This window comes from Camelina sativa, chromosome 14 (assembly GCF_000633955.1).
Source record: "Camelina sativa cultivar DH55 chromosome 14, Cs, whole genome shotgun sequence".
In the NCBI taxonomy this organism is placed as follows: domain Eukaryota; kingdom Viridiplantae; phylum Streptophyta; class Magnoliopsida; order Brassicales; family Brassicaceae; genus Camelina; species Camelina sativa.
Window position 1 is genome coordinate 15,589,696 of NC_025698.1, and position 20,381 is coordinate 15,610,076.

Genomic DNA, 20,381 nt, shown 5'->3' on the forward strand with positions numbered 1-20,381 from the left:
AGCATAGAGAACACCATTTTGACCAAGACAGAAAACATATATATAATTTCTATGATAGGTTGAATACTTCCATAATAATCCTCATGTGTTATAAATTTATAATATGAAAACACACAATTATTTATTATTTTTGCTCTTTCTTAAGCTGATATAGTGTATGACATGGCTTTGTGAAGCGAGAGAGTATTACTAGATACTAGTTAGCAAAAAACAAAAAATATATACTAGATACATATAGAGATCAAAGAATTTCCAAAGAGAAAGCTCACATCTCCAAAGCCATAACTCCACATGATTATTTCTTAAAACTCTCTTTCAACTGCAACGCTTCAAATTTTAACTGTTTATATTGAATTTTAATTTTTCGTGTTGTCAATATAGTACATTTAACGAGTCTCCTAGAGTCCTAATTATACATTACATCGTTATAAAAACATACATACTAATAAGTTTAGACTCAACACTTACTAGAGTCCCCATATGTAAGTTTTTAGATAGAGAGATGTGTGAAATATGGTTGGCTCAGAATTATTAATGTACTTGTAGATGATTCTGTCAACAAAGTTATTGTAACTTTTGTAAGAACTGAGAGTGGGGCTCGGTAATGAGTACCGAGTACGCAATGGGTTACAAAGAGATACAAAGAAAAAGCAACAAAATTTAGAAAATTGAAAAAAAAAAGCATTATTATTGTCTCTGTTCTAGTAGCGACTGCCTTGGCTTTGGCAAGATTCCAAAAACGAAAATTACACCAGAAAAGAAAATAAAAAGCTTGCTATCCACGCATATATATCTCTTTTAAGGTAAGAGAAGATATATGGTAGAGACTCCACAGATACATCAACTTAACTTTGGTTTTCTTTCTTGGTGTTGTTATCTTCAAATATGTCTCGCCTTCTCTCCAAGCTCTCTCCCCTTGTAAGATCTTCCTTGTTTTTTTGTTCAATTTTCTAATTTCTTTCGATTGTATTTTCTTAGATTTTAGATGGTTTACTTTTCTACTCTATTACGCTAACGGAGGGTTGAGCTATAGATCTATTCTTTAGAGAATTGAGGATTTACATTTATGTTTGCTTAAACATGGCAGATTCACAAGAGGAGCGTTCGTTCGTTTTCATCTTCCACGACCGGTCCGTATCTGTCTCTTACTGTCAGTGCAGGACCCCCGTCGGAAGGCATCCGCAACGGAGAAGTAGATTTGTACGACCCTGCGAAACAAGAGTTACTCAAGCTTACGGACAAAGCAATTCCAGAAGAAATCGTTACAGCCAAATGGATCGGAGTTTCCAAGGGATAGGGAGTTCACTCTGACCCACAAGACCGTTGTGTACTCCTCACCGACTTTTTGAACCCATGGAATTGCAAACCAAACCCCAAACTCTTGACTCTGCCTCCGCTTAACCCTCTGCTCGCTTGCCAAACTGATGTGATCTGGAACGTGGCAATGTCCTGTTGTCCTGATGATGATGAAGACTGGGTTGTTGGCATCAAGTCATTGGGTGACCAGATCAGTTTCTGTAGGCCCCGTCGTGACTTGCGTTGGACTAAGTTCCAGACACCTTTTGACTACTTTCCAACCTCGAATCTGACGTATTCCAAGAGAGATCGGATGTTCTACTTGCCTGGTCCTGGAGGCCATCACTTGTTATCCTACGATCTTCACTTCGACAAAGCCGACAAGCCTGAGTTCCATGAGTTGAAGTTCCGAAACTTTCCAGAGTCGTTTAAGTATGACTCGGAGATCTCGGAGATGTTTCCTTCTTCTTGTAGGACAGAACGCTTTGTGGAGTCACCCCTCTGGAGATGAACGTTTCCTCGTCAAATGGTATAATAATACTGATCTATAGCTACTACCGTACTACATTATTGCTGAACCATTGATCATTGGTGTTTGCATGCAGGTACGCCAAGGGTTGTTTGGCTTATTCGAGTAAAATCACCTATGAAACGCAGCGGTTCATGGTGTTTAGAGAAGAGAAGACTACAGAAGGAAGATTCATGTGTTACACTGATGACATTGGAGATATCTGCATCTTTGTCTCAAAGAGCGAGGCTTTTTGCGTCCCCGCAAGCTCTTTTCCTGGCCTTAAGCCAAACTCCATCTATTTTGTTGGCTTTGGCATAGGTATCTACGATCTTACCACCAGAGATGTCTCTGCTTTTCGAGCTCCCAGAGGTGCACTGAATAATATTGTGGACCCTTACTGGTTTCCTCCATCTTCTAGCTAGTTCTAGGATTGGATGGCTTTGATTGCTTCGATTTTACTACTGTATCTCTCGACTTGCTAAGATCTAAATTTCGGTCATCTATGTTCCCTTTTGACTGTATTAATTAGTTTATTATGATCAATGGAATAGTTCTTCTGTAAACATAATTTACGTACACAACTCACTTCATTTGTTTAAAATGAAGTACCACCTAAATAAACTATGGCTGTCACATGTTTCACCATCCCATTCCCAATTACAACAATGCATGTGTTTGAGCTAAAAAAGGAAAGTTTGCTATGGCATTACAGAAAATATTGTTTAAAATTCTATCCATTTTCTTTGGTAAAATTAAAAATCTATCATCCTCAAACCACTTTTTTCATACCATTCAAATATCTTCAATATATATATTTTGTTTTGTTTTCAAATAATATTTCAGATGTGTGCCCCACCCAATAGTATCTACAAAATAGATTTTATGCAAACAAATTTGATATTCTCATTTCCTTTAACTCATCCTAGTTACTCTTCCAATATTTTTATATATTTTTCATTTGTGTAATGGAGATAAGATCAAGGAAAATGGAGCTTTGAATATGAATGATGAAAATGATATGGTGAATAAAGGATGGAGAATGAACTACTCATGTGCTGCTAGAAAGGGAACATAAACACAACCAAGAACACAAGCTATAAATGAAGCTTGTTTTGCTGTTTCTTCTTTCTAATTCGAGAATCATCTTTTTTGAAAAAGATAGATTGGTTCATGTTCATCGATATGCCTTGTTATTTATCTTGTGACGTTTTACGAACCGTTAACCACGTCAAGATCAATCGACTTGAAATTTATAAGATGGATCAAGAATACAAGCTATAAATGCACCTTGGTTTCCTGATTATTAATTCTTATTCGAGAATTATCTTTACTGACAAAGATATATCGTTTTATGATTATCTATGTGTTTAGTGACATTTCATGAGTCTTTAAAGACCAATCAACTTTAAATTTTCTAAAATTAATCATGAACACAAGCGATAAATGCAGCTTGTTGGCCTTAAGATATTGGAGTACAAGTCCCTTATTTGCAATATGTATTTTACGAAATATATGATTTATTCGTAATATATGAATGCATGAAATTGATTGTTGGCTCATCATCAGTTTTATGATAAAATAACATATACTCACTCCATTTAATTTATAAGAAATTTAGCTAAAACATAAAAAATAATAACTTCTATTTTTTCACTCTTTTTAAATTTATATTGATAACAACATCTAATACTTGATTTAAAACTATTTAGCCGATGATGAAACACTTAAAGCCCAAACGTCAAATATATTATCTTTTTTGCATAAAACTTTAATCTTTTTAATCATGTTACATCCGAGAACCGGAATCTCGGTTTAGGAATTGCATCGATCGATGCAAAGTTGTTTTTCTGCGGACGAGTTTAAGTTAAACGTTGCGTTTTGGGTTAGGGAAAATCCTTAAGTCATGTTTTTGTCTCATTCGACGAGTTTAGCCGTTTTCAGAGAGGAAGAAGAGAGGAAAAGAGTTCTAAGTGTTCTTGGTGAGTTTTTGGGAGTTTGGAGGCGTTTCTGTAGAGATCTGTAGCTGAGATCGTTGTAGGAGCTTCCTAGGAGCGTCTTCCTGCTTGTTTGTGGTTTAGAATCTTCTGTGGCGAAGGTAAGTGCAGGACCATGACTTATCTAAGCTAGAAATCTCTCTGATTTGCTTGTTTTGTGTTGTTAGGCTTGTTAGATGGTTATTTGGGGATGTTAGGAAGCTTTCTTGTGGCTTGGGATCGAGTTTTGTGGTTGTCGGAACGAAGATCCGGCGAGAAGTTTCGGGGGAAGACGATGCTCGGTATTGCATCGGTCGATGCACTTTGTGCGTTGGTCGATGCAAATGCGAGGACGACGTGTAAAATCTAGGGTTTTCGTGTTATGTCGAGCATGCGTCAGTCGATGCAATGGGAGCATTGGTCGATGCAGATCTTGCGTCGGTCAACGCAACCTCCATCTGGTGTCGGTCGATGCATGTTGGTGTCGGTCGATGCTGAGTCCTGGTTTGTTATTGTTGATTGCTGATTGATTATTGATGGTTAGATGTCTCTATTGCTTATGTGTATAGCCCATTAGATGAGAGGATTGCCTTATTGAGTGTTTATAAAATACTCATGCATTACAATTTGTGTTTGTAGTGCAGGTAAACGCAAAGTGTGATCGTGGAATCAAGGCAATGAAGAGGAGGATGTTTTAAGGACTTTATTGGATGTTGTTTGACATTGTTAAGTTGCTAGAGTTGGGTCTTTAGAACTTGCTAGGTTGTTGGTTCCTTGGTTCTTGTTGTTTTGATATTGGAATGGTTATGATTAGAATATTGGATAAGTATTATTGGAATATTATTGGTTATTGATATTGGTTATTTCCGTTGTATGATTGTGGTTGTGGTTAGGTGGCTAGTAGATATGGGACCACTAGTTGTAATTTAATATTATTATTATTATTATTATTATTATTATTATTATTATTATTTATTATTTATTATTTTCTTATTTTTTTAAAAAAACGGGTCAAGTCGTTTCAGTTTGGTATCATAACCCTTACGGTTCTAGGTTTGGGTTCACTAGGTTTCTGTTGTGATGTTTGGGATTGCATGTCTTGATTGATTATGTGAGTTAGTCAATTGTGTGTGGCATGGAGTCCTAGAACATCTTCTTCGAGCCTACAAAGTGATTCCACGGTGAGTTGTTGTTTTTGTGTTATGTTAATTGTGTGCTTAGCCTTCTGTTCATGGTATTGCAGATGGTTAGAGAGGATGCGGTTGCTGGTCGTAGTCGTGGATGCGGACGTGGTCATAGACGCGGACGTGGTAGGGGCAGAGTCCCAACGGTTAGTAAGACTGCGGACCAGAGTGTGACAGCAGAGGGTGTCGGCGAGTCGCAGGGTATCCAGGGGGATTCCATGAGTGTGGCCGGAGGGGGCGGTGTTGATGCTCCAGTAGACGGTGATGTTAGTGCCCCATGTGTGGGAGTCCCAGTGGGTAGAGTCCCGGGTGTCGACCTTGCGGGTTTGCTGGCACAATTGATAGCGCGCTTAACGCCAGTAGCACCGGCTCAGGCTCTGGTAGTTCTACCAGTGGTGGCGGAGAAGCGGCAGCCAGTGGCTGCGGATGTGGGGGTTCATTCTCGTTATGTCAGCATGCTGACAGAGATGGGCCGTAATGGTACCGAGCGGTTTTTGGGAGGTACTAATACTACCGATGCGGATGCGTGGAGGACGAGTGTGGAACGTAACTTCCATACTCTGAGATGTACAGAGGAGTTTTGGGTGGACATTGGGGTCCACCATTTGACTGGTGATGCTCAGTTGTGGTCGAGTTCTGTGGCTGCCAGGAGAGTGCGGAGGGAGATGTCTTGGGCTGACTTCGTCTTGAAGTTCAACCGCAAGTATTTCCCTAGAGAGGCACTAGATAGGTTGGAGGTGCAGTTCCTTCAGCTAGCTCAGGGGACTCGGTCAGTGCGGGAGCTTGACTTGGAGTTCAGCCGACTCCTGAGGTATGGGGGTCGGGATATGGAGTCTGAGGAGACTCAGATCAGGAGGTTTTTGAGGGCCCTACGTGATGACTTGAGGATTCACTGTAGAGGGCGGAGTTATGCTACGCGTGCAGAGCTGGTTGAGACTGCAGCAGGGATTGAAGAGGATATCCGGGCACACTCAATGGCGGCTAGCCCAACAGTTCAGCATGGTAAGGCTCAACATCAGGGAGGTTCTAGCAAGGGTAGCAAGCCTGCATAGGGAACCAAGAGGAGATGGGAGGCTACGCAGAGGCCGGGTGGTCCGAGTGGTTTCGGGTGTGGGGGCAAGGATCACAAGATTGCTAGCTGTCCCAAGAGGAGTGCTCTAGCGGCAGCAGTTCGTGTATGCTACCATTGCAGGGAGCTAGGACACATCAGGCCCTTGTGTCCTAAGTTTCAGCCGGTTGCAGTGCCAGCGTTGCAGCAGATGCAGCCGGGAGGGCAGCAAGTGGCACGGATTGAGCAGGCGCCACGGGTTTACATGACTGCAGAGACTGGTGGAACCAGTGCTGGGGCGATCACAAGTATAATTTCTGGTACTTTGTCTTTGTGAATTCTTAGTAAGTTCAGATTTTATGTTGTCCAGTGATAAAGTGTTAGGTTCTCAACACATGAGTTTTGTGTAGGGACCTTGTTGGTGGGAGGGTTTAAGTCCCATGTTATGTTTGATTTGGTGGGAGGGTCTATGCCAGAGTCACTGGGGAAGTGCACAGTTAGCGGGATCCAGGTTGTGGAGGAGTTTGAGGATGTGTTCCAGTCATTGCAGGGATTACCACCATCTCGGTCTGATCCTTTTACGATTGAACTGGAACCAGGGACGACACCGTTATCCAAGGCTCCTAAAAGGATGGCTCCAGCAGAGATGGCAGAGCTGAAGAAGCAGCTAGAAGATTTGTTGAGCAAGGGATTCATCCGTCTTAGAGTATCACCGTGGGAGCGCTGGTGTTATTTGTTAAAAAGAAGGATGGGAGTTTCCGCTTGTGTATTGATTACAGGGGTCTCAACCGGGTCACTGTGAAGAACAAGTACCCTCTTTCGAGGATCGATGAGTTGTTGGATCAGTTGAGAGGTGCTACTTGGTTCTCCAAGATCGATCTGGCGTCGGGTTATCATCAGATACCGATAGATGAGGCAGATGTGAGGAAGACTGCTTTCAGGATGAGGTATGGGCATTTTGAGTTTGTGGTGATGCCGTTTGGGTTGACTAACATACCAGCTGCGTTTATGAGATTGATGAACAGAGTGTTTCAGGAGTTTCTGGACGTGTCTGTCGTCATTTTCATCGACGATATCCTAGTATATGCTAAGAGTCCTTAGGAACATGCAATGCATTTGAGAGCAGTTCTGGAGAAGCTGCGTGAGCAGAAGTTGTTTGCTAAGTTGAGCAAGTGCAGTTTTTGGCAGTGTGAGATTGGATTTCTGGGTCATATTGTGTCTGCAGATGGGGTTTCTGTAGATCCAAAGAAGATTTAGGCTATCAAGGATTGGCCTAGACCGCAGAATGCCATGGAGATCAGGAGTTTTCTTGGGTTGGCAGGTTACTACAGGAGGTTTGTGTAGGGGTTTGCGAGCAGAGCACGTCCTATGACTAAGTTGACAGGTAAGGATGTTCCTTTTGTTTGGTCACAGGAGTGTGAGGAAGGCTTTGCAAGCCTGAAGGAGATGTTGACTACTGCTCCAGTGTTGGCTTTGCCTGAGCAGGGAGAACCCTATGTGGTTTATACAGATGCATCCAGAGTTGGTTAGGGGTGTGTGTTGATGCAGCATGGGAGGGTGATTGCCTATGCTTCTCAGCAGTTGCGGAAGCATGAGGACAACTATCGTACTCATGACTTGGAGATGGATGTTGTAGTTTTTGCCCTGAAGATTTGGAGATCTTATCTTTATGGTGGAAAGGTGTTTACAGATCATAAGAGCCTGAAGTATATATTCACTCAGCCCGAGCTGAATTTGAGGCAGAGGCGGTAGATGGAGCTGGTGGCGGATTATGATTTGGAGATAGCCTATCACCCTGGTAAGACTAACTTGGTTGCTGATGCTTTGAGGCAGAAGCGGGCGGCTTCGGCTTAGGAGCAGAATATGGAGTCTTTGGTAGGAGAGATCAGTGCGTTGAGTCTGTGTGCTGTTTCACAGGAACCGTTGGGTTTGGTGGCAGATGATAAAGCAGATCTGTTGAGCAGAGTGCGGTTGGCTCAGGAGAAGGATTTGGGGCTGGTGAGTGCCTCAAAGGATGTTGATTATGAGTATCATGTTTCGGCTAATGTATTATTTTGGTGCATGGGCGGATTTGTGTGCTTAAGGATGAGGAGTTGAGGCAGGAGATCCTGAGGGAGGCTCATGCGAGCATGTTCTCTATTAATCCAGGAGCGACTAAGATGTACCGTGATCTCAAGAAGTAATATCACTGGGTCGGGATGAAGAAGGACGTGGCTAGTTGGATTGCGAGGTGCGATGTGTGTCAGCTGGTGAAGGCTGAGCATCAGGTACCCAGTGGTTTGCTGAAGAGTCTTCCCATTCCGGAGTGGAAGTGGGATATGATTACTCTGGGCTTCGTGGTAGGTCTGGCAGTGTCCAGGACGTTTGATGCGATTTGGGTCATTGTGGACCGGTTGACTAAGTCGGCACATTTTCTGGCCATTAAGAAGACTGATGGAGCAGCGGTCTTGGCTAAGAAGTATGTGAAGGAGATAGTTAGGTTGCATGGGTGCCAGCAAGCATTGTGTCTGATACGGATTCCAAGTTCACTTCGGTGGGCACTAAGGTGCATATGAGTACAACTTATCATCCCGAGACAGATGGACAGTCAGACAGGACGATCCAGACGTTGGAGGATTTGGGATGTGTGTGTTGGATTGGGGTGGCCATTGGGCAGATCACTTGAGCTTGGTAGAGTTTGCTTACAACAACAATTACCGAGCGAGTATCGGGATGGCACCTTATGAGGCTTTGTATGGGAGGCCGTGTCGTACACCGTTATGCTGGACTCAGGTGGGGAGAGAGGAGCATGTACGAGCATATTTTTTTCAGGAAGCTCAGGATCGGCAGAGGAGTTATGCCGATAGGAGGAGGAGAGATCTTGAGTTTCAGATGGGAGATAGAGTGTACTACAAGATTGCAATGTTGCGGGGTCCGAACAGGTCATTGACTAAGACTAAGTGGAGTCCAAGGTATATGGGTCCGTTCAGAGTGATTGAGCGAGTTGGACCAGTGGCATATAGAATGGAGTTACCTGATGTTATGCGAGCATTCCATAAGGTTTTTCATGTGTCTATGTTGGAAGTGTCTCCGTGAGGATGATCAGTTGTTGGTTAAGATTCCTGAGGATCTTCAGCCTAACATGACTTTGGAGGCGAGACCAGTGAGGGTTCTCGGGAGGAGGATCAAGGAATTTCGGAAGAAAAAAATTCTTTTGATGAGAGTCCTTTGGGACTGTGATGGTGTTGAGGAGCAGACTTGGGAGCCTGAGGCAAGGATGAAGGCAAGGTTTAAGAAGTGGTAAGAGAAGCAAGCCGCAACTTGAACTTGTCTAGCCTGGTCCCAGTTGTAGTCCGTGGCTGGAGCGGGAAAGGAGTATTTCAGCCCATCTCTCTTGTTTTACTTGGTCACTTAGGGGTGGTTGGTTGTGCGACTAAGTAACAAGATGAGGTGGTGCTCGGTATACGAAATTTCCGTGAGGCGGTGTTTGAGGGAAGGTTTCCTGGAACAGAAGTTTCTATACATGGAAAGTTTCCAGAAGTGGGAAGTGCTAAAAATGGAAAGTTTTATGTGTGTTAGAATTTGTCCATTTTTAGTGGTTGTGAGCCTTGGAGTGGCTAGTGTGGCCTTCGTGGCGGACTTTTGAGACATTGTGTGGCATTTGTGGCGCGCTATTTAGCCAATTGTGTGGCCTTTGTAGTGGGCTGTTTAGCCAATTGTGTGGCCTTTGTGGCGGGCTGTTTAGCCAAATGTGTGGCCTTTGTGGCGGGCTGTTTAGCCAATTGTGTGGCCTTTGTGGCGGTCTGTTTAGCCAGAGTGCCTGTTTTGGCGGTCCTTCGGGACAGGTGGTCTTTGTGATGGTCCTTCGGGACAGATGGTCTTTGTGACAGTCCTTCGGGACAGATGGCCTTTGTGACGGTCCTTCGGAACAGATGGTCTTTGTGACGGTCCTTCGGGACGAGTGGCCTTGGTGGCGGTCCTGTTTAGGACATTTGTTTGGCCTTTGTGGCGGTCCTGTTTAGGACATTTGTTTAGCCTTTGTGACGGTCCTGTTAGGACATTTGTTTGGCCTTGGTGGCGGTCCTGTTTAGGACATTTGTTTGGCCTTTGTGGCGGCCCTTGCGGCATGTGTATGATCCTTGTGTGGTCATGAAGTATTCCAGTGAGGGGATATGTGGTTGGTAGGACATTGTGTTATCTTACGCGAACCACGGGAAGGACACCTGGATAGGGATAGGACTCAGACGTGTTCAGAATTGTTTGCTCGCGACTCTTGAGGAACTTAGTTCTCCTAGTACCGTCATATTCTAAGACTTTGTGGATTGGGAGTATGGCTGGTATATCGACTTCGGATGACGATCCGGGGGCGCGTTGTAGGGTGGCAACCCGAGAGACAAGTATTGGACTTCCTTATATATTATGGCATGCGGGTTTTGGCCCGATGAGGAGCCAATATCATGGCATGCAAACTTCGGTCTGATGAGGAGCCAATAAAAACCAAAGGTTTAGGTCTATGGGTAAAGGAAAGTCCAAAAGTCGAGAGCAAATAATGCTTGCAGCGTGAGTCTATCGCCTAGAGGTGACCTTTCGTAGAACGGTCAGAGGAATGTGGACCGTGGAGACGGTTGTACAGGAGGCCTTGACTGATGGTTGGTCGAGATTCGAGGACGAATCTATGTTGGTGGGGGAGAATTGTAACATCCGCGAACCGGAATCCTGCTTTTTGCGGACAGTTTAAGTTAAACGCTGCGTTTGGGGTTAGGGAAAACCCTAAGTCGTGTTTTTGTCTCATTCGACAAGTTTAGCTATTTTCAGAGAGAAAAGAAGAGAGGAAAAGAGTTCTAAGTGTTCTTGGTGAGTTTTTGGGAGTTTGGAGGCGTTTCTGTAGAGATCTGTAGCTGAGATCGTTGTAGGAGCTTCCTAGGAGCGTGTTCTTGCTTGTTTGTGGTTCAGAGTCTTCTGTGGCAAAGGTAAGTGCAGGATCATGACTTATCTAAGCTAGAGATCTCTCTGATTTGCTTGTTTTGTGTTGTTAGGCTTGTTAGATGGTTATTTGGGACGTTAGGAAGCTTTCTTGTGGCCTGGGTCGAATTTTGTGGTTGTAGGAATGAAGATACGGCGAGAAGCTTTGGGGGAAGACGATGCTCGGCAATGCATCGGTCGATGCAAATGCGAGGACAGCGCTTAAAATCTATGGTTTTCGTGCTATGTCGAGCATGCATCAGTCGATGCAAGTTAACCTTGCATTGGTCGATGCTGATCTTGCGTCGGTCGACGCAACCTCCATCTGGTGTCGGTCGATGCATGTTGGTGTCGGTCGATGCTGAGTCCTGGTTTGTTATTGTTGATTGTTGATTGATTATTGATGGTTAGAGATGGGAGGATTTCCTTACTGAGTGTTTATAAAATACTCATGCATTACAATTTGTGTTTGCGGTGCAGGTAAAGGCAAAGTGTGATCAGGGAATCAAGGCAATGAAGAGGAGGATGTTCTAGGGACTCGATTGGATGTTGTTTGGCATTGTTAGGTTGCTAGAGTTGGGTCTTTAGAACTTGCTATGTTGCTGGTTCTTTGGTTTCTGTTGTTTTGATATTGGAATGGTTATGATTTGATTATTGGATAAGTATTATTGGAATATTATTGGATATTGATATTGGTTATTTTTACTGTATGATTGTGGTTGTGGTTAGGTCGTTTCAAACGGCGTGTTGAAAAGATGTTGGTGAATTATATTATATTAATCTCTACTAACTAAAATAAATTGTTTCTTCATACTGATGTATTTCTCACACTATATTATTTTGAAAATATTATAGATTTATGTAATCATGTGTTAATAGTTTTTGTAAACTAACTATTAAATCTCGTAAGTCACTAGGCGTCATAAAAGTTTCTTCATATCGAAAAGTTCAATTCAAACGTCTTCTTCAATATTGTAGAAAATTTGAGGAAAAGTAATACTCTCTTTTCTTGGGATTAAATAGTGTGTATGATTTAGCTTAGTCTAAGCTGCTTAGATGACCCAACTTACAAAATTTAGAGATATTACTAAATAATGGTTAAGTTGAACGCGCTAGGGAATTTTTCTATCTTAACATTTGAACGACTGTCGAAAGATCTTTTATTACACATTTTAGAGATGCTACCTCGTAATGTGAACTATATGTATAATGTGAATTAGATGTACTGTCATAAGAGCATGTTTATCGGTTATTTTGTGGTGGGTGTCAAAATAATAAAAAACAGAAAAGTCATAAAAAGTGATGAAAGAGAAATATACAAGGTTTCTGCGAAGACTTTTATAGACATCCTCAGATTTTCTTCTTGCTAAATGTTATAACTTAATTGGTTGATATTTAGAAAAAAAATAAAATTTGAATAAAATTATATTATTATATTAAAATATTATTTATACTCTATTTTCGACTGATAAACATGCTCTAAGAACATTTCCATTGGGAGACTCTTATTTTGAAGCTCTTATATTTTTTTTGATTAAAAAGTATACTTTTACAAAATAAGAAGTTTTTGTTGTTAAATAAAATTATACTCCTCCAACGGTAGATTCTTGTTAGGTTTCTTATTTTTGAAAAAAAATTATTTTTAAAATATAATTAATTTAAGTAGAACAATTAGTTTAAATATTAAAACAATTAAATTTTTATTAAAATGGAAATTACTGCATTTCATAAACTTTTAAACATACAAAACATAAATTAATATTAAAATAAAAGTAGAAATCACAAATGGGGAAAAAGATTAGTTGTAATCTTGATTTATGCCAAACTTTTGCCAAACATTCTCAACCAAATCATCCTTCAATTGTTGATGTTTTGTTGATTAAGAAGTTCCTTACGCTTGCTCAGCATGATCATCATATTGGTGACATTTGAAGGTATATCAGTTGAATTTGTGGAGTCCACTTGTGAAGTTCCGTTTGCTTCCACTTGTGCGAATTCTGTTGGATCATACGGCGTGTACTCATCTCGTTCGTCTTCTACTATCATATTGTGAAGTATGATACACGCTCTAATATCTTTCCAATTGTTTCCTTATCATGGATAAGAGCTGAGTTTTTTACTATGGCGAAGCGAGGTTGCAAGACTCCAAAAGCATGCTCGACGTCTTTACGGCCAGCTTCTTGACATGTAGCATAGCAAACAAGGATGCCTTTGGACATTGTGGAATCTGAATAGATTGAATAAAAGTAATCCATTTCGGATAAATACCATCAGTAAGATAGTAAGCCAAATTATACTCCCGGCCGTTGACAATGTAATTCACTTTTGGAGCATGACCTTGTAATATATCATCAAAAACTGGAGAGCGATCAAGAACATTGATATCGTTTAATGTACCTGGAGGTCCAAAAAACGTGTGCCATATCCACAGATCTTATGACGCTACAGCCTCTAAAACAATGGTTGGCTTTCCGGATCCACGTGTGTATTGACCTTTCCATGCAGTTGGGAAATTCTTCAACTCTCAATGCATACAATCAATGCTTCCTATTATCCCGAGAAATCCTCGTAGCTCGCCAATATCGAGTAAACGTTAAAGATCATCTGGTGTGGGTCTCCTTAGATACTCATCTCCAAATGAATTTATGACTCCCTCAACAAAATTTTCAAAGCATTGAATCGCAGTGCTATCAGCAAGTCGGAGGTATTCATCAACTGCATCAGCTGCACAACCATATGCCATCATACGAATTGTTGTTGTACACTTCTGTAGTGCAGAGAGACCGAATATTCCGGTAGCATCTCTTCTTTGTTGAAAGAATCGAATTTCATTGGAGAGTCGATCATTAATACGCATGAACAACGGCTTGTTCATTCTAAATCGATGACGAAAAAGTTGCAGAGGGTATGTTGCATCTTCACTAAAATAATCGTTCCACAATAGAGCGTGTCCTTCGTCACGCCATCGATCAATGAATGCTCTCTTTTTCTTTGGCGCTTTTTGACGAGTACTAGGCTGAACAATAAGATTTTGAAAGATTGATTGGTAACTTGATCGGTAATCTGATTGTTGATTTGATCCCTAAGTTGATCAAAACAATCATCTAGCATATCATCAAAATTATTTCTAGAAGAAGAAGCCATTTTTGAGATATAAGTAGAATGTTTAATTTGTGAGAATATTGGAAATTGATTGTGAAAAATAATGTATAAAAATGTGTGACTTATATAGAATATTTTGTGGTGTACATACATTTACAAATGTGTGCTATAGAAATATGGTCTAAAAACATATGGTGAGTTTACAAAAAAACTAATAAAGAGTAGTGTACTTGCTTAAAATTTGTGGTCATACAAACAAAAAAACAAAATAGAGAGCTGTACTTGGTAAAAATTTGTGGTAAAAGTTACAAAAAAACAAAAATAGAGAGCTGTACTTGGTAAAAATTTGTAGTCAAGGTTACAAAAAAAAAATAGAGAACTGTAGTTGATAAAATTGTGTGGTAAACAAAAAACAGAGCAAACACTCTTTGAACACATCTCTATATCTTCCACACATCTCACAGATCACTCTCCGGGCCGGTCCACAGAACAAAACACTGAAGGAAGAACAGAGCAAAGTTTATTTCTTTACAAATCTCAGTGATCATGATCTTTCGAATCAAGACAAATCTTTTTTGCCTCTAAGTGAAAGTGATGTTGGTTGTAGTATAAATGCTGGAGTTATCCTGAAGACCAGACTTCTTGACATGTCCGAAGCATATCTCGAAACAAGTACACATCTGGAACGATGTCTTTTTGCTCATCCATGATATGCTTGACTCAGAGTAGGCTGATAACATTTCAGAACACATAACATTCAACCGATTACATAAACTGATATCGTGAACACATAACATTCAACCGATTACATAAACTGATATCATGAACACATAACATTCAACCGATTACATAAACTGATAACTTTCACTCAACCAAACAAAAATCATTCAACCGATTACATAGAAGTGAATACTTTCACTCATATAAACAAAAAAACGTTCAACCGATTACATAAACTGTTACAAATTTTATTTTGAAAACATTTCAGAAATGAGCTTCTCCTTTCAAGTCATATCTGCTTCACTAAGTGGCTCTGCTTTTGCAAGTAGACTCTCAAGCATGATATGCTTGCTATGCTTTTCCTTCAATGCATACTCCTTCTCTCTTATAGCAAATCCTTCGCTTGCTCCTCGGCAGTTAATGTATTGTTCACAGTCCTTTTCGATTTTCCCTTTGAAGCTTTAATACCAGGTGGCCGAGTTATTGATTCATCCTCTTCATGTGGTTGGGAGCTTGAAGACTGAGCAGAGCCATCTCCGCACTTTCTTCTTTTTGTTGTTGTAGTCCCTCTAGTAGATGAAGATGAACACCATTTATGGTCATGCCTAAGCTCTCGCCATGCATGCTCCAAGGTGAACTTCACCTTATGATCATTGAAGTATATTTGGAGTGCTATCTTCATAACATCATCTTCATTCATCCCACTTGATCTCTGCTTTTCTACTGCCTCATAGCAACCAACAAACTTTCACACTATATCATTGATCTTCCCCCACCTCTGCTTACAATGCATGGCCTCTCTATGTGGCCGACCTGCATCCTTTGGACTTGCTGCAAAATATTTTGCAATCTGAGACCAAAATGTTCCACCTTTTTGCTTATTTGAAGTGGTTGGATCCTTGCTCGTGTTTAGCCCATGTACTGATGAGCAGAACATCATCTGCTGGTGAACATGTCTTTCTTGTTCTACGGCCTATTTGTGTGGATCCATCTTCACTTGGAGCATCATGGGGACAATGGGTACTAAAAACAGGGACTTGTGATGAACTGTCGTAAGGATTGGCGTCTACATTTTGGGTTTCTTGTTGACTATGTAAGAGGTCCATGAAGCAAGAGTTATAAGGATTCATGGAATCGGGTGAATCCATATCTTTTTTTCTGTGTGGTTGTTAAAAAGAAAAGGAAAGAGATTGCTAAAGGATAATGGAGAGGAAGGCTTTTATTTATGTAGGTGTGTATTTGGGAATGAAGAGGGAGACTTGTATTTATGATGTTTGATGTATGTTAGTGTTAAAACATTTTGGTTTGTGTTGGTGTTAGCAATCAATGTCAAAATAAAGAGTTTACCTAAACTAAAACACACAAAGACCATAACCACATCCTATCGAACATTAAGTATGATGTAAACACCTAAGCATCATCTAAGAAGCATTTATCACAACCAACAAACTTAAACACAATCAATTCAACACTCAAGGCTTACCTAATCTAGAAAAAAAATCAATATACTTACCTACTTTGGGAGCACTTGGTTTTACAGCCAGTGTTAAGCGAAGAAAACGAAATTGAAAGACTTGCATCGAGAATGTGAAAGACCTGCATCGCCCCTGCAATGAAACGGAAAATTAAATTGAAAGACCTGCATCGAGAATGTGAAAGACCAAACCAAAGTGTGGGATGAATATAAACAAAATCAAAATCATCAGGATCAATATCATCAGGATTAGCGAGCACACTAGTAATCATTTTCCTCCTAATCATTTCAAACTAGTAAATTGTTGCAAATAAATCTAAACAAGTACACATTAGAAAGAATTTGAGCTAAAAGGCAGGATTAGAAAGATACGGAGGCTGTGTGGTGTTCTTGTAAATCGAGGTCTTCCAAATGAGTCATTGAAAAACCTGCAAAACAAATTCCACCATATGTTAGCCACCAACATATCACATCAGGTGAAGCTAAAAAAACAGTAAAAGTGTTAACCTCTGTGGTTGATTTGATAGGAGGAGTAACTTGATAAATATCTTGAGACTTGCTTTTTATCCTGAGGCAAGAAAAAATCGGTTATAAAAAAAAAGTATGTTGAACTCAAATAAAAAGTGAGGATAAGTGTGCAGGAGTCATGATTTCAGGATACTCTCCGCCCTTGCTTGAACTGGGGACCCAACCTGAGATGATGACCAAATGCATAAGTGTTGTTCTTAAATCAAATAAAAAGTTGATGAGGTTCACCAATGTTCAAGTAGCTAACCTCAAATCATAGGGTGTTGATAGAGTCTTGCCTGATCCACTTTGGTCAGCTACAATACAACTCTTTCCATCAATAACTGGTGCAAAAGCCAGAGCATGCATCATGGTAAACAAGAACGGTAAACCAATAACAGTAAGAAAATTGGTTACCAGAAGAGCCTGCATCATGGTAAAGAAGAATGGTAAACCAATCGTCCTTATCTCTTGCATATACAACCGAACGCCTATCATCCCAACCCCGAGAGTTACCAGAAGAGCCTTTTGAATATGATCCTCATCTCTCGTTATTACTGAACTTTTGAGGATTATAAACCTCATCATAAGCTTTATCACGTCCCTGGAATCTATATAAGTCTTTGGCAACAAAACGCCTGTCTTCTATACCCCTAGAGTTAACAACAGAGTCTCTTGAATATGAACTTCGTGATCCTGCTATGTCGTTATCAGTATACTTTCGAGGGTTTGAAACCTCATCAATGGCTCTATCACGTCCTTCAAATGGATCCACATACACCAAACTCTTTCAGCTGTGAAACATCAGATGGGAATGGAATAGCTCCCAGTAATAGAAAATATAGAAACAAGATTAAGAGAGACAAGTATTAGCATACTCAAATCCAGATAACATAATTTAAACAAGAGACCAAACAAAACAATCGGAAATGATCCCAACATAAACCAGCTCAAAAATCAATAATAGTTATACCTCAGAGACACGATCCCACCAGCGAAACTCATTCATGAGCACCAACAAACCAGTGCCCTCTTTGTGGTCAACACAATCATGTTTCCTCTGCTAACCAATTATCTCCGTTATCATCAACCAATCTCTACTCCACCTTCTTCTCATCCCTTTCCGTCAGTTCTTCGATATACCTAATTCCTCAAGTTAAAGATCGATAGATCAAACACACAATATTCTCCTCCCAAACCGATAAAAAACCTTAAATTGACCAAATCTTTGATATATATATATATACACACAAGAGACGATTTATTCACAAGACTAAACAATAATTGATACAAATTGAAACATGAAATTACCATCAGATGGAGATTGGTTAACCATCGACTTTGGTGGAGAAGACTCTCAAATCTCTCGTCGATTGGTCAGAATTTCTGATTTGTTGTTTTGATTGCTTAATCAATACCTCTGACTGAAGATTGTTTGATCAGTAGTTTGATTCGAGATTTGTTAATCAACAAGATCAAAAGTGAGCCAAAATTTCTCTTCGTTTGGAGAAAATAACGCGAAGAAATGCAGAAAAATAAAGAGAAAAAAGGGAAAAATAAAATAAATTGTTTGTTATATAATAAATTATATCAATTAGATACAGATAGCACACAAACTCTTTCCAACAAGAGTTGGTGTTAAAACTTACTAAATAAGAGCCAATTCTCGTCTATTTTACCATTTTTGATTTATTTTTAATCTTAATTAAAATAAGAGTATTGCTAAAAAACCATGATAAATATACCAATGGACTTGCTCTAAATGTTCTATCCTTAAAATATAAAGTATATTCAGTTGGAACTAAGAAGTCCTTTTTTACAAATAAATACACTAAAATGACTTCAGACAAGACCGGTTTAACGAGAAGTTACTTTCGTAGAAATTCAGGGACAACTAAATTATCTATATATATGTAGATAACGGGTAGATAATATTAGTATATGGTTTTGTATAAAACCTAACCAAAATGGTTTAGTCACTTGTAATATTGATCAAGATCTTTAACAAATAATGATAATAAAAAATCAATCAAGGATATACGATGCTAGTTATTGAAAGATTTCGATATTGAGCTTAAATTTAAGCTAGTAGCAGTGTTAAGCTCTAGTTTTCTTATGGGAGTATTATAATCATTTACATAGGTTATAGTCAACAACAAGAAACAATGATTAGCCGTCACATGATATGTAACGATTAACTATAAGAAAAAGAAAAAGTATATATAGTCTTTTGAATATAGACGGCCTAGAAATATCAGGAGGAGGCATATATGATATATGATATATCATATATCTATCAAAAGCCGACAAAATTCTTAAAGCCTTTTTGTATATTTGTATGAACGATAATTCATTTCATTCTTACCACGTCAGTCGTAAAATTATAACTTAGTGATGAAAATATCTAAATATAATAATTATGAGCAAGACTAAGGTGATGACAAGGAACTGGACTGAAGTTTACACGACTACTAAATATACAACTAACTTGCTCATGCAGCTGCAACGTGGTTATACATTGCGTGCGTTATCCTATATTTGTGGTAACTAATAAATAAATTTAACATTAAGACATTTCAGGGATGAGAAAAGAAAAGAAAATTATTGGTATGAAATTATCTGCAATTCACACTATATAGTAGTTGTCTACTCTAGACCAAAACCCAAACAACCAAATGACCCACGTAAACAAGTAAATCTGCAGTATAAATAAATTATAAATTATATATAGTAGATCAAACATGTACGAATTTACATTTGAGTTCAAATATAACTACCATGGTGCTACTAGAACATGGTAACTAATATTGCACATTTATTATGTTTCTTTTTCATTTTTTAGTTAAGAAATATTGGAAAAGTCTAGTAAGTAAAAGTTGGTTAGAGTGAGAAGAAAATCTCAAGGTTCGTAAAGGAAAAAGTCAAGGATATTGGATATAGGGAGCAGTATAGTAAAGATAGTAAATATAGAATTTTATTTTTTTCTCATAAATTTTTGTTCATGACCAAATAGGCAAATAAAATTTTCTAAATAAATTTCAATTTTTACAGGGTACATATTTGTGAGTTGGTTAATGTTTAGAAGATAATTTATGTTTTATCAAAATTAGTAAAAACATATCATAGGCCATAGGGTATATATATATATATATATATAAGTATATAACGCATCGAAAGGTATGATAAAATCCCGTTGAACCAGATTTCAATATATTTATTCGTTAAGTGATAGTGAATCATGAGGTGATGCAATTAAAACAACCCACTTCTACGTTTACGTGGAAGAAGAATAGATCTATCACGATACCTATGAATAAAATTGCATTACGACGTGACATTAAAGTATTTATCCGAAAACTAGAGTTAATGACTTAATTCAATTTCACAGAATTTAGATTTGAAGTGCTATACATGTTTTTTTTATAAATTCATATCATGAGTTATAGAATAATAATACTACTTAACTTCACAAAATGTAATTAATTCATCGTTATATATATACAATTAAAAAGGAGAGATAAAATCGTGAACATATCCGATTATTGTGTTGTTGTCTAATGATGACGTGTCGTAACTCTGCTGTACCAATGCTCGAGCGTGATCGATGCCTTGACAAACTATGTTT

The 20,381-nt window shown here is 39.2% G+C and overlaps 1 long non-coding RNA gene and 1 pseudogene across 6 annotated transcripts; one reads left to right on the forward strand and one right to left on the reverse strand.

Annotated features, from left to right (window-relative positions):
• Positions 647 to 3,993, forward strand: LOC109128866 (annotated as a pseudogene).
• LOC104741617 lies at positions 14,318 to 18,329 on the reverse strand. 6 transcript variants are annotated; one of them, XR_760342.2, is made up of 7 exons: positions 18,068 to 18,329; positions 17,174 to 17,899; positions 17,025 to 17,073; positions 16,757 to 16,941; positions 16,622 to 16,677; positions 16,289 to 16,382; positions 14,318 to 14,785 (listed from the first exon to the last, which is right to left on the reverse strand). It is a non-coding gene; the product is annotated as an uncharacterized LOC104741617 (long non-coding RNA). The 6 variants fall into 6 exon arrangements; XR_760345.2 differs by having other exon boundaries at positions 14,318 to 16,382; positions 17,174 to 17,550; positions 17,730 to 17,899; positions 18,068 to 18,328; XR_760343.2 differs by having other exon boundaries at positions 14,318 to 16,382; positions 17,174 to 17,579; positions 17,730 to 17,899; positions 18,068 to 18,328.